This window comes from Pempheris klunzingeri, chromosome 22 (genome assembly GCF_042242105.1).
Source record: "Pempheris klunzingeri isolate RE-2024b chromosome 22, fPemKlu1.hap1, whole genome shotgun sequence".
NCBI classification, from domain to species: domain Eukaryota; kingdom Metazoa; phylum Chordata; class Actinopteri; order Acropomatiformes; family Pempheridae; genus Pempheris; species Pempheris klunzingeri.
In genome coordinates, this window is record NC_092033.1 from 12,800,996 (window position 1) to 12,816,299 (window position 15,304).

The 15,304-nt window shown below is 42.3% G+C and overlaps 1 protein-coding gene across 2 annotated transcripts in view; it reads left to right on the forward strand.

Annotated features, from left to right (window-relative positions):
• The window catches only part of syt1a (synaptotagmin Ia), a 152,874-nt gene that overhangs the window by 82,552 nt on the left and 55,018 nt on the right, over nt 1–15,304 (forward strand). The gene's annotated exons all lie outside the window — the stretch shown is intronic.

Here is a 15,304-nt window from a genome sequence, read left to right on the forward strand (position 1 = left end):
CCTGATATGATAAACCCCCAGGAGAAACAAATTACCCAGGATGCACAGAGAGAGCGCAGTTCACGCAGAGAAGGAGCTGCTGGATTATGGTGGCTTGAGTTTGACATTCACTGAATACTCTGTGCTAATTTACCGTTTCCACCGATAGCCGCTGTGTGGTCAGAGTTCACCCTCGGGACTAAAATGTCTTGAGGGAGTGAGTGCACGGGCCAAGATAACGTGTTTTACTGCTTTTGGAGGGCAAATCTCACTAATATGTTGGTTACTGTCTGCAACTGCAGACTGGTATTTTACATTTTGAGTTCTTTTGCATTTTGTTGCAGAAACCTTTCTGAGCCTGTAAAGAAAATGAAGTGTATATACCTCATCTGTGGGAAAGGATGGGGGTTAGTGCTGAGAGACACAGCAAGTCAAAAAGTATAAAGAGACAGACTAACACGTGGTTGGTTTTGGTCATGTGTTGACAGTCTTGAGTTTCTCAGCTTGGTAAAGAGCATTAGTTGTCTTTTATTGCTATAGCACAAATTGTTATTATGTCCAGTGTCCAAAAGGTGTCAGTCCAGTTGATGGAAATTACTACACAGGACTGTAAACTGATTTACATGTAATTACATTCTTCAAATTTGGTTCGCAAACAATGATTGAAATTGTGCATGCATCATAAGTGACACAGGCAAAAATTAATACAACGCAGGCACCAGGTCAGTGTTTACAACAGCCCTGTAATTGGAAACAAAATGCGATGTCAGTCACATCTCTTTCCGCGTTTCCTCCGCTTGGACGAGAGCAGGACAGTGTTGGTCGTGCTGGAGTTGATGGTTTAAGAGCTTTTAGTGAGCTGAATTGCGCCCTCGAGGTACCTTTTTTTTTTCCCTAAATGCACCAGTCAGATCCGTGACAGTGTCTAACCTCAGGTGCTCTCCTGCGCATGGCTCCTACCCCACCTGCCTTTTTCCCCTTCAGCCCATCAATCACTCCAGCCTGCATCACGCTCTGGTAAGCTTGACTGGCACTAAGGAGGGAATCTAGGCTTAGAGCGAAGTGTGTGGTGCCAGAAAGTTCATATACATATACAGCCAAACATTTCTGTTTTCTTTCATGTATCTCCACAAGAAATGTTACTCAAAATGGCAGCGAACTGCTCAGTATCGCATGCCCACACTGAAACGTTAGACATTTATCTCTCCCTGCGACTTGCTTTTATCAACTCCAGCTCCTTCACAAGGCCACGAGGTCAGTCACTCCAGCTGGTCAAGGACCTTCCTCGTCGGGACATTTGGCTCTTCACTTGAAATACCTGACTCCTTCTGTGCTTTTAATGCTCTTCAGACACCCCTGCATTGATTCCTGCATTGATCCCATTTAACTGGGCCTATCTGTTTTGTCCCCAAGCATCAAGAAAATATCCTATCATGTCTGTGTGCACATTATTATACCACTCACACAGCATCTGAGCTGCATCCTCTTTTGTGTCAGCGTGATGAGTGGTGACAGCGCTCGGAGTCATGTCTTTTGTTGTGTGCGCGGGCATATTGTGCATGTTGTGTTTACCGGAGTGAGTTGGGAGCTCTATTATGGCCCTAAGGCAGCGCTGTGCAGGCTGGTGGGGTTGAGGGTTGAGGGTTGTCCCTGAATTTAGCTTCCATTCTACATGGCAGAGTATCACCCTGCTCTGAATGACTGACCTAGACATTTACTGTCCTTTTTAATGATTAAATGCATTGTGGTTTGAGTCAGCGCCGTGTATGTTTTACCAATTTGCTGCCGGGTGGTTGTGTCCATAATTTTTTCTTTTTCTTTTGTCCATAAGGTGATAATTTAAAATTCTGACAATACAGTGTGGAAATCTAAACTAGATCAGTCTCAGACAGTGTCTGTTAACAAATCAGGAACATCTTGAGAGGGTAATGAAGAGGACAGCCAACCACATTCATAAACTGGATTAATATTGTGCTGTCTTGAAAATGAAGGAGGCAAGGACCACAAGAAAGATTAGACGTGACTCGGGACAGGAAGGAGACAAAGAGAGAGACAAAGTTTTCACTCCTCAGAAGGGGTGGTAATAAGATAAGCTTTTTGCAGCATGAGCTCGCAGATGGCTGTCCTCTCCTGGTGTGGCCAAGACACTCTGGCTTCATTTATCTCCTCTTCACAGCATTGTTTCCGTCTTTCTGGACAACTCTCCACTCCACCTGCGCTGCCCTCCTCCCTCCTGTCCCTCACGGGAAGTGGAGCCTTCAGCTGCCTCATCGAGGATGATGAGACAGACTTTCCAGGCCTTATTTGCTTAAGCAGTGTACACTTATCATATGGTGGCAGAATGTTTCTTCTTCCACTGCGAAGTCGGACAAGATTCTCACAAAACTTGTCCTGTTTTTGGAAAATGTACACATTTCTAACATCTGAAATATATTTTTTCTATTTCTTGGCATAATTGTTAAAACTGATATCACAACATGAAGAAAAACATGGAAAACATCACTTATAACACTATCAGACTGATGTTCATTGCAATGAATTATGCTCCACTATTGTGCTTAACATCCAATTTTAGCAGTGCATCATTTCCATCATAAATTCATCTGTAGATTCTTTTTCTGATGAATTCATTAATTTGTAGTATAAAATGTTGGAAAATAGTAAAAAAAAAAAAAAAAGAACCCACATTGATGCCTTGAATTTGCATGTTTGGCCCAACGGTAGAACAAGAGAAAAAACAAAAATATACATATATGGTCAATTTACGATCAATAAAGACCCAATCGATGATTGACTCATTGTTTAAGTTCTATAGCAGATAAAGAAAACTTCACCAACTCATTTGTTTAATTCTGTTAACATTTGCTTGCAGTAATTTGGTCACAAAGATACAATACCAGTGAAAAAGATCGTCGTCTAAACCAGCTCTACTGTTTCTATACCTATAAATCTTGATTAGGCAAACAGAAATTCCACACTTTTAAGGGAAACGCATGCTTTTCTCTGTACATGCATGTGTAATCTGCTTGCAGCTGTCTGTATTTTCTCAAATTTTCACCAAAATCTGCCAAATTCGAAGAAGATTGTTCTTATTTGTGTACTAACAAACATGTGGCTTAGATTGGTGAGCTTGGAAAAGGTACCCTAACATGACATGTCTGTCTAGAATCTGTCCTACAGTATGTCCTCGCTGCGACAGCTGTTACAGCCCCTTCTTTCCCAAATGCTCCAAAGACATTAATAGACGCATAGTGCAACACGTAAAAAATGATCAGAAAATATCTGGCAAGCTGTTACTTGCACCTCCAGGCTGCTAGAGAGACAACACAATTGGTATACTTTAGTTGTGTTATTAATTATGAATTACAAGTTTGCAGGTTCCATTTACAGGTTGTATTCCTGCCACACATGCAGGCTCTGAAAACAAAACACGATCAGTTGCTTGAGAGTGTGCCTAATATGAAAGACGGAATTTGTCACATCTTTATTTAAGGGAGCTGAATTTTCACACTAATTCCCAATGTTCTAGGATGTGTAAGGGATGGCTTAACACCATGCACCATCCTTGGTTTCCATGACGACTGTGATCCCTGTATGATAATCGGATTCCCACTATAGCTGTGAAAACACTCGTTCCTGCCTGATCCAAGAAAATTATAACATGAAGGCGCAGTGAGGAGTTTGACTGTGTGACGATAAACAGCCGAGTGAGGAAATGGTTTGTATCTGAGCCAGGGCCGGGCCTTGTGAGTCTGTTCATAACTGCAGCAGCATGGTGGACCACAAAAGCCCTAGCATGGTGGAGGGGAGCTAAGCCATTCGTTGGAGAAGAATGAAGGAGGAGGTATTAGCAGCGGTGGCTGGATAATCAGTTTTGTGTTTAACAGGTGCACTGTGGTATTAGAAGAAGAGGAGCACAAAGAATAATTGCATAATGGAGGAAGAAGCCATTTAGTTTTTGTGAGGTTTACTGTGGAGAGCATTTATCTCTGGTTGGCTTATTCAAAGATCGCCACCCATTTTCTTGCATCTTTTTATTTAATCTTATTCAACCAGTAGTTCGGATAATTTAGTGCAGGCCGATGTTGCTTTGTAGTTTCAGTCCAGTTCGTGTTCACACTTGACCAGCAGCTGAAAAACATGAAGGCACACAGACTAGACTGACAGAATGAGATTCATGCAACACTTTGGTGCTTTTTATTTGTAATATTTTGAGTCAAGAGGTAAAAAGAAATAATAATAATAATGACAAGCAGTTATGAGCATAATGAACTGCAGCTCAGCCTCTTTTTTTCAGGGCAACTACCAGGCAGAAACAAGACGGTAGCGTGGTCCCGGCAGAGATGGTTGTTGCGTAGTCACTAAAATACGACAGTCAAGTTCTTTTCCCTTTCTGATTGATCAGGAAAGTTCCTGCATTCATTTGTTACCATGGTTACCGCATTTGCATAAACATATACGCCACTAATACAGATCTCTTTCTAAAAGTTAATTATTAGAAAATGGATTTAGTAGCAGTCAAGCGTCTTTTTTGCTGTCACACCTCAAACAACCCCCACCAGGGTTCACTTTGGAGACCCACGTCTTAAGCTGGATTTGGTCTGGTTGTTAAGTCCAACCTCACACCTGACAGGCAGCTTTTGGCAGCCTAAATGAACTGAACTAAATGGGCAAACCTCTCAGAGCCTTTTTGAACCAAACCAAACAGATTACATTTGAAATCTGTTTTTCCAGGCAGCCCTGGCCCAAAGAAAGCAGCTGAAAAACAGCGTTATGACTGTACAATACAATAGAGACAGCATGAACAAGGCAAGAACGCACTGTGCAAAAGAGCATACATCAAATTCAGACATGTATTTGATTCTAGGTTTGCATGAACTGTGAAGCAAGATGTGCGTCGTTATCTGGAAGATCAATAAGCAACAGACGTCTACGGCCAATTCTGCAGGTTTAATTGCATCCTTTTTTTCCCCAGACACTGGGTTTTTTTTTTTTTTTTAATACTGTTACTGAGAGAATAAAGGGTTGACTGCATAAATTCGTTCCCTGGCACAGTCTCAGCCTTTCACATTTATCTCCAGCTCAGAGTATGACAACTATAGATCCCCTCTCCTTTGCACAAGACAAATGACCTTATTACCACAGAGGACCATTCAAAATAGGATCATGTCAAGCATGGCAAACCTCTTCTGAGAAAATGTGTACCTGCTCTGTGAGCCGCGCACTGTTTCTCGGGCAAACCATCAAAAACACATTTTACAGACCAAACGAGTTTTGGAGCCTGTTTGGGCTTTCAACACACATCAAGAGGCTCATCCAGAACCACTGCTGGACTAAGCAACAGTGTCAGTTTCTGTATAATTTAATACTGTCCAGACGTTTGTAAAAGAGCACCTTCTACTGAGGCTGGTTTGCTGCTGAGGACACATTTGTTTCAACATAATGAAGTTTTTCTGTGTACCGACGATATGCCTGGAGGACAGCGCTCGTCACCTGGTTTCTATGTCTGTGTGTGTGTGTGTGTGTGTGTGTGTGTGTGTGTGTGTGTGTGTGTGTGTGTGTGTGTGTGTGTGTGTGTGTGTGTGTGTGTGTGTGTGTGTGTGTGTGTGTGTGTGTGTGTGTGCCTTTATGTGTGCCTTTATGTGTATGGGCTTTCCCGCCAATGTTATCATAGCAGTAAGGGGGCAGGAGAGATAGGCCAGGCACACAATGTTCTCCCTTGTGGGAAATTACTGTCCGTGTGCATAATTACAGGGTTGCATAGGATGCCCAGGATACATTTTCCTCTCCTATGTACATAAAGCCCTGAAGCCCTCCACATTATCTGCAGATCACTATAACTTGCCTTGTTAAATAATTCATGTTTGTAGCTGTGTGTGCGCGAGAATGCTTGATGCTGTGAAACGGCAATAGGATCTAAACCAGGTGAAGCCGCATCAGTCTCGTGCAATTTTAGAGGAAGTTGGCTTCACATTGACCTCGCTGCTCCAAAGGTCACAGCTTTTGTCCTTTTAAAAAGTGAAGCTCATTGATTTGGGTCAGGACAGATCTGCTGAGAGCTGTAGGGGCTAATGAGCCCAACATGCTTTAGTGTCCAATCACAAACCATCAAGCCTGATTCATAATGGCAGACCTTAATAGCATGACTGATAGGCTAATAGACCAATCATATTTGTGTCAGTCATCCAAAGTGGGCTTGCTCTTTACAGTGGAGTCCATTGATTTGCATCAAAATCATGGTTTGCACACATTTGCTCTATTGTTACATACTCAATCACTGTATTAGCTTTATTCATTTAGAGTTTCACAAGTAAAAGTAAAAAAAAAACAACTAAATCGCAACATGGATTTACAATAGAGAGAAAAACATCTCCAGTAAATGATACACCCTGAATGGTCACAAGATAAATGTGAGGAGTCACAAGATGATGAACAACATATTAAAAAGGAGGAACCTATTTCTGCTGCAAGAATTCTCTACCCTGGATAAGTTTACCTCTCCAGGCATTTCAAATAATCAAATAAAACAGTCAAATCGTTCTTTGCTCACAGCTCATTGACGTAAAGAGTCGTGAGCCAAAAAGGTTGTGAACACATGCCATGGATTACTGAAGCTCACATTAAACAGTTTTTATCCCAGACACGTGTTTCGATGTCTCGCTATGGGGTCTCACTATTGCTTTCTCAGCGTTATCTTCAGAGGCCTCCGTATGATTTCTTCTGAAGCTCACATCAAGGAGGAGCCACACACCCTCCCTTTTAAAATGCGTGACACAGCATGCTTCGTCATTCAGATTCCTCTCATCTCTCAACTCCGTCTCTCTCCTCACTGCAACTCGAGTGCTTAGCTTAACAGCCCAACAGAGCAAGCTAACACCACAGGCTGTGTTCGTCAGCCACCATAACGTGACCCCAATAAAGTTTTGCCAAACTTTCATGCCTGCTCGGCTTAAGCTACACCAAGCTTCTTGATTAAGAACGATGGCAGTGCTTCACAAATATCATCAGAGAACAGGGGCTACAGAGAAGTATCCTCAAGTTGCTTTTTCATCATATTCATACACATACGTAAATGTCCTCAACCAAGTGTTTTCGCCTTCACATTCATATCACAGATTTAGCCCAGTCGAACTTGTTCGCATCTGAGTGACTCTTCAGATCATTCATCCTGGCTTTCGCCCCTCAGGTGAGCCACGCTCCTCGCTCGATGTTTATGCAGGTTGTCAACACCTGACAGTGGACGAAGTAGGGCTGACAGTTGGTTTCCCTTCGCCTGATCGCTGTGGACTGTTGGCACACAGCTGAAGGTCAGAACAGGGCAGCTTCACACACAAACACACACACACATACCCTCAATTACATGAAAAATCAGGCCACTTTAGGAGTAGATTTATGGAGGAACCAGCAGACATCTGGAGGCAGCTGCAGGATGCTGAAAACAGTCCAAGTAGACAGAAATTAAGAAAATTAGATTTTGCACAAAACTCGGGGGTATCAGGATGAAAGCTTTTGCTTTAGAATTTCCTGTTTACATTTTTCAGGTGTATTTTCATGAGATTCCTGATGTCATGACAACAGATAAAACCATCCTGCCTGTTCCTTTTTAGCATTTTCCCCATTTTTTTCACTTCTCACTGCTCAAAGCTCAGAGCCACTGCAGCCTGTGTATTTAAACCTGACATCAGTGAGGCAAGAAGGAAATGATGAGCCCCAAATTGTGGCAACGCCTTCACAAATTTACACCCCGGCAAGTGGGTGCACTCAAGTGCCACCAGACGAGCAAAGATTTTCCTTTGTGTCTGTGTCACAGAGCTACACAAAATTGTTCTCCGAGTCTTTGCTAAGCTCTTTAACAGAGACAAAGCGGTTGTCATTTTTCCTAACACCACCTAATTCCCTTAAATGTCACAGGAACACAGTCATCTGGTGCCGCACGGGGCAACAGTGTCAATCCTGGTGGTACTGTTTCCCTCTTGGGTATTCCCTTTTTTTAAAACAACGATCCTTCGGTTTGGCGGCTGTATATTTTCCTCCACATTATAAAATCAGAGGGATTAGATCCAGTTGCACGAGGTCATAGGTTTGCTGTTGTTTTACTTCACCACTGTCTTTGCAGGTTTTTCCTGATGGAAAAATCTCAACTACAACATTAGTGAGTCACAGAGCAGCAGTGCCTCAGGAGTTATGTCGCCTCGCAAGCTGCATATACTTAAAGAAATCACAATATCATTTCTGACATCTGAGTAGGTTATCCGACTCTCTCACAACGGCTTTGTGGACCGCCCGCAGTAGTGCCTTCTCACAGGAAAAGTCATTTCTGAACGAGTGTGGATATTTCTCCACTCTCTCTCATGGGATAACTAACAGCTTGTTCAGTCAAGGGTTATCAGCTGCAGATGGCTGAAGACAATAAACATGACCAAACATGGGGGTGGGTATTTTGAGGCAGTATGACTTAAGCCAATTTATTGGTGATGCGATGCCGCCATTTTGCAATTTTTCCTTGCTTTCTCTTCAAATGACCTGTTTGCATCAATTTGACCATTACGGTCCTCATTCATAACGGTGGAGGCACAGCTTCTTTACCAGCTAGACACTATCTAACTTGCATAATGAGATGTGTGGACTGCGCTATTAATGGCTCCTATAAATCACCTATTTATCTGAGCTGCACTAAGCTCACGACTAATGCTGAGTATCAGCCTTTCTCTCTCCTTACAGTGAGCCACCTTCGAGCTACCCCGTCTAGTAATCTTGATTAATTCTGTTTACCTCAGTGCAGTCATTATACAGAATGGCCCCCTTTAATTTTAGCGGACAACGTTTTGTAGTTGGGAGGTTGACCTCGATCCAGTTCTGCTCTCTCTTCTCAAGGTTAGCGGCTTTCAGAAAGTTAGAGCAGAAAAATAATGATGGGATTTTACGTGTTGCCTGCGGATTTTTTAATAGGCTCGCTCTCCAACAAACACAAACCGGTGTCCTTGTGCATCCAGGTTGACTGCGATCACACCATGGAGTCGTCGTTCAAGGGAGAGCAAAACGCTCTGCCTTTCAAAGACGATTACACAGCAGCAAGGACGACGTGGCATGTCACGTTTCTAAATCTGTGCAACGAAGAAAAATCACAGTAAATAACACTGCGTGCTCTCCGATGCTGCTTCCCCATTTGCCTAATGATCACGCAGGAGAGGGTCCCACTCCAACTACAATGCTGCCTGATTGTATGGTCCTCAGCATTTCCAGAGATAGCTTGTGCCAGGCTGGGCTTACTTTATGTCAGTTAAACCTCCTTTGTTCATAGATAATACCTCAAAGAGAGCATGTATTCTTATATAATCGTTCTGCTGCTGAAACACCTCATTCACCTTTTCCACTTCCACATTCCCTGATGGGAATCGAGGAAACACTTATGTGCCATTTTGTACGATTAGATAAAGGTTATGTGATGTCTCTGATTAGGTATTATGACGGTTCCACTGTTGTAGTTAAACAGCCACATGAACTGTGTTTTTATACTGCAGCTGCAATGCTTATAGTGTAATATTAAAATACATTTTAGCTCGATATAGGAGGTGATCCATCTCCGTAATCATGGCTAGTCAGAGCTGAATGTACTCTCAGCAGCAATTTCATGTATTCAATTTGAGCTAATCATACTCGCTCCATTCCTATTTTCCACTTAAGTCATCGAACTGAATAGGCACAAAACTGATTAAAGTGATATTGTCCTACATGGTACAATGTGAAAAATCTGTATGAGTCCTAAAGGAGGCTGTTATAAAGAGGGTATGACACCAGGTCAAACGGATGCGTACAAGAGTCAGAGTTCAAAGTTCTGCATGTTTAATTGCTGAAAATGTTTCAGTGCTTTGAGGTCACAATATTTTCCGTAGCACGTAGTATCCAGACTGCAGAGCAGAGTCAGAAGAAAGCAAGAAGGGAAAACCCTCAGTGCTTGGCCTTGCCACTCCCTCCCACACTGATCTCAAATGGAGCCCCGTAATAGACCAATTTCAGCTCTGCCTGGAGCAAACCGGACCCTTTATTCATGCACTCTGTTCTCTTCCTCTTTGGCCAGATTGCACAGACACAGGGAGAGAGATATCCCCCCTCCATGGCAGGATAAAATGAAAGAAGATGGTAGAGCTGTAAGGTTTCTGGATAGGCACAGCAGAGAGCCCACATTATGGATGGTAATGGACTGTTTGTATGCCCAGCTCCCTCCCTGCCTCATATTGTTCATTCCGCGGGCTCCCAGGGCGCTGCATCTCACTCCAAGGTCACAGGGGTTTAGTTGGAGAGGCCAGGCCCGTGCTTACAGTATTTGGGTCCCCCTGGTGGAGCCGGGCAGGTCCAATCACAATGAGATGTGAGGCAATAACCACTGCTCCGTAACCGGCTGCACACTGTAGCCTGGGATTCAGAGCATGGCAGAAGGATAGACGGTGTGTTGTCGTCAGAGAAATACTTCTGAAACGACTGTAATCATTTTGAAAAACCTGGGCGCCACCTGTCAACTTTAACAATAACTTATTTCTTAGCAGAATAATAGCACTTTATATTCATATAATTATTGGTATCATTCACAGATTTCATAATGCATCAGCATGGCTTTACTGCAGCTGTGGCGGATTTGCTGTGCTTGTTATGAAAGCGCTGTAGTCATTGCTTGCTGCTATTATGGTCATGAAAACAAAGACTCATTAAAGACATAGATGTAATGTTTATTGCTCTCTTGTTTTTTACAGCATGTGGTCAAACACTGTTAGTCTTCTAGCTATTACCTTTAATGCCTATTCAGTATTAATTGTGCTAAATTAGAGGACATTGGATCTGTTATATTCGTAATCAGGTATACATTTGTATTTTGCTGTGCTCCTGTTGGTGCCATTCAGTGAGTCCAGGAAACTGTGGGAGTGGCAGCATGGAGCAACACAACAATCCCCAAAGGGCTGCAGACAGCAAAAGCCAAGCATATCTGCTGTATGAAATATTAGATACACAGAGTGCACACGGCAAGAGATGCCATCGGCAAGCACGGTAACAAAGGAACTAGAGCAGGATGAGCTGGTGTGGTGGAAATCAATTGACACAGCCACTGCAGCGGCGTGCAGCAGGTAGAAGCAGTGCATAACCAGCGGCGGCAGTATTATGAGTGAGAATTTGATTATTTATTTAATCTTTAGTTAACCAGGAACTCTCATGAGACGCATTATCTCCAGAGAGGCTCGGTCAAAATGGCAGCGCAAAATAGTGAACATGTGAACACATGCAGTCAGTTAACATCAAGGACATGTAGCACAATAAAACACCGCCTGAATAACATGAAGGAAATTATGTCTTTGCTTATTTCAAACAATTACAGTCACCGTGAAGCATTTTTCGAATGCAGTGTTTGAAAGCGTAGTGCGATGGCAGTTTTTCCAAATGAAGTCTGTCTTGTGGATTATTCCAAGCTGAGTGTGTTAAATATGAAAAGACAGTTTTGCGAAGTATAGACTCTGGGGACATTAAAATAGACTCTAGGGATTTGTGAAACTATGTGATTATCAAGAACGCCTCACTGTCTCCATTAAATTACCTCAGATTAAGGGGTACAGGTGCACCTCGGGAAAACTTTAACACTGATCACCTTGAAAAGTGTAGAAATATATGTGAAAGTATGTAAAGTAGCTGAAACAAGTATTAGTATTGTTTTATTATTCATCAGTCGAGCTTTGAATCTGCCAGATACTTTTGAAAAGCCGGCTCTTTCCAGCCAGTCGATGTATCCACCTGTCAGAGTCCTGTCAGATGGGGAACAGCAGTGAGGATTTGGACAGCGTGCTTTGACCTCCATTGGGCTCTGGAGTTTGGCTCTGTGTGGCGTCGGTCCGCCGGCCTCTTCTGCATCTGATCGGATTGGGCTGCAGCTGAATGACACAACTGTTTGCCGACCGGCATTCTGCTCGTGCCAAACTGGCTCTCAGCTGAGACGTCTCGCTGGGGAAATATCCCTCCAATCCAGCTCCACCTCCCAAATCTCCTGCTGTTTACCAAAAATAAGAATTATCACAGCAGCACATCCTGCCTCACATTGTCACCTCTTATAATTTAAATAACCAAATAGCACTCATGCTCAGTTAATTAAAAGACTCATTTAAATTTCCAAGTATCTCGATTTTAATAAGACATTTAGAAAAATCAGGCCAAAACTGGCAGGGTGGTAAACAGCTAAAGACATTTGACCTTCTTTGCTTATGCTTCATTTGCTTATAATAGATCTAGTCAGTACATCATAGTGTAGGGAACTGCTAAACAAGCTTTCATACTTTTGGATTTGCAGCCCCCCTGGACTCCTTTTTGTGATTTTGTTGAGTTCCTCCAGCTGGCCAGCTGCATCGCTCTCTAACTCAGAATGTGGGAAATGAAAATCATCAGCGCGGGTTGTTGCTGGGGACGGATGTCAAGAAGGATTGCACAGTGGAGCTGGCAAGCCTTGACATGCCATCCTCCATAAGAAGAAAGTAATTGGCCCCCTAATTGCTCTCAGAGGCATGTTTCGCCGACCGAGCCAGTTCCTGGGCTTGCCTTCATCCTAAGTACAAGTCCAGTGTCAGCCCTGTGTGATCTGACCTGACCAGGAGATAGACTAGAGAAAAAGGCAGCTCTTTCTTCTTCCTCTGGCCTCCTCTGTCCATTATACTCCACCAGCCCTGTCACGCTGTGTCTGCAGCTATGTTTATCTCCCTCAGGGGGCACTCTCTTCTCCAGTCAGTGAACTGTTAAATCAGACCCGGATCAATAGGACTTACATTTCTACTGCTGTTTTAAGCATCGTCACTGGAGACACACCTTCATGATCTTGTCTTCTGCTTTTTCACACATTTTTCTACTGTCTCTTTAAACTTAACAAAAATACATTAAACAATCTCTAGAACCTTCAGGATTTATCTTTTTATCCTTGCTGCTAATTAGAGCTGAAACGCCACAAGAAAAAGTAATGCTATATCAGTCATTAAACAGAGCACAGTAATGGTGATATCTGTTTTCAGACTTAAAAGACTGATTTAAAAGTTTTAAATGCCACAAACTTCACCACCTGTAGATACAACAATTGAGTTTCATTGATATTCACTAAAGTTCCCGTAACACTCTGCACATTGTCGACTGTGTGTGATAAAAAGCTTATACTTACTGCCTCTTTTATCTACAACCCATTGACTTTTACAGTGCGGTTGATTGTTCTGCTTCAGATATGAAGATGTAGAGAAAAGGCTTAAGTGTTTGCGTCTGTTAGTAATCTCATAGCTTTAGTCATAGTCATCTGTGAAAGCTTTTGCACTGAGATCTGAATGACCAAACATCTCATTTAAATCCATGTGGAGTCTTCACACTTGCTCTTTGTTAAAAAAAAAAAAAAATTTGGAGTGGCTCTAAACGGGGGACCACTGAAGTCAGAAGGCTCAGTGACTCATGAGTAGCCATGACAGAGAGGTTTATATCGGGGGAGATTTCAACAACCCACTTGGAATTAAGATGTGCAGTGAAATTGGATGTGTATGGGCTTTTGGGCATGGGCCTGATCCAGTCTGACAGGGTGGTGTGTCAGATGCAGTTCTGTGCAAAGTACGCAGATTGGAGTTTACTTAGACAAATTCCGTGGCAGAGCTTCATTAGTGGCAGAAATAATCTCATGTGTTGTGTAACTGAGCTGGCAGAGCCAAACTATCACAACTTTGTGCAAGTTGGCAGCTGAAACATGAATGCCAAAAAGCGAACTTGGTTCAAAATCAAGATGACAGTTTTTGTTGTTTTTATAGATTAAAATGACATTTATGTTGGAATTCCAGAGGGTGATCCAACTGAGATATTTACAGTATGTACAATGGTTAATGTTTATGAATGTCTTTGTGCCCGAGGACTAGAGCTGAAACAATTAGTCGATTAATCAGTAAGTTCACTGATGGAAAATTAATGGACAGCTATTTTGAAAATCTAATAATTGTTTGATTTACTTTTCAAGCAGAAATACAAAAAAGCTCCTTCAATGTGAGGATTTGCTGCTTTTATCTGCTTTATATCATTGTACATGGAATATCGTTTGAACTGTTTACCAAACAAAACAAGACATTTAGAGGCATCACCTTGAGCTGTGGGAAACTGAGACATTTTTTTAACCCAAATGAACATTTGCAATCAAGGAAATAATGGGCAGATTAATAGATAATGAATTTAATCATTAGTTGCAGCCGTACTAAGGACCCCTTGAAAACTGTGCATTAATATCTAATCCACTTTATTACCTTACCTCCTTACCTTTTGCATGCGATGTTATCTGGAAAAACACTTTTAAAGTGGTCGTTCGGTTCCATCCGGTCTTAATCCAGTCAAAGATTTCTGCCAACAGAGTCGCTCCTCCTGCTTGTGCAACCAAAACACCAACTTGTGTAAAGTACTACGCTGTATGTCCCTCCAGCACCACAGACAGCGCCCAGAACAGAAAGAACACAAAGAAGTTGCTGTGATCAATTTGCACCTACCATACTTATACAAACACATTCAGTTTACTCAATTATAACAAGTTTAGCAAATTAATAAGAAGCATTCTTGATATAACAATACCGTAGCCATCCATAGCCACCTCATTTATTTTAATCACAGGACCGTGCAGTGCCCAAAATTCACTGAAGCATTACTTGCACATGGCAGCATGGATAGCATACTGCTGGTTTGGCCACAGCCAGCAGTTATAATTATCATGTGGGCTGCGAGAGGTGGGGAGGGTTCTCGATTTTTGCCTGGAGATACAACTACAACACATGTTTCGGTTCGGAGCCTTGTCTGCCAATGCTGGGATGATTATGATTCCATTTCCAAATGTCAAGACCAGAAATAAGTTGGTTGTAGTAGAGCTGAAGGAGTTAGAGGTTAGCGGCGGGTTGCTGTTTGAAGCGCTGCAATGTTTGAGGAGAAATGATTAACGTTTGTATTTTTCGTCTGGTAGCAAGTGATGCTTCTCTTGTGTCTGCACAGTGTGAAAGAAGGGAGGAGGCAGATAAAGATGCTGTGGCTAGTTAGATGAAAAGATGCGAGAGAAAAGACTTCAAAACACAGAAACCCTAAACAATTTTCAAGCTTTAGTGAAACCTATGGAAATACAGTGTCACTTAAATCTATGTATTCTTATGTTTTTTACTTTTTATTGAAAATATGTGTTGCTTCTGTTCTTCTCTTATAAAAGAGATCCTTCATATCTGGGGGACAAAGGCTAAATACAAATCTTAAAAAAAGCTTTTGAATGTAGAATCACAAGTAGAACAATCAACAGCAATTTTACTAGTCG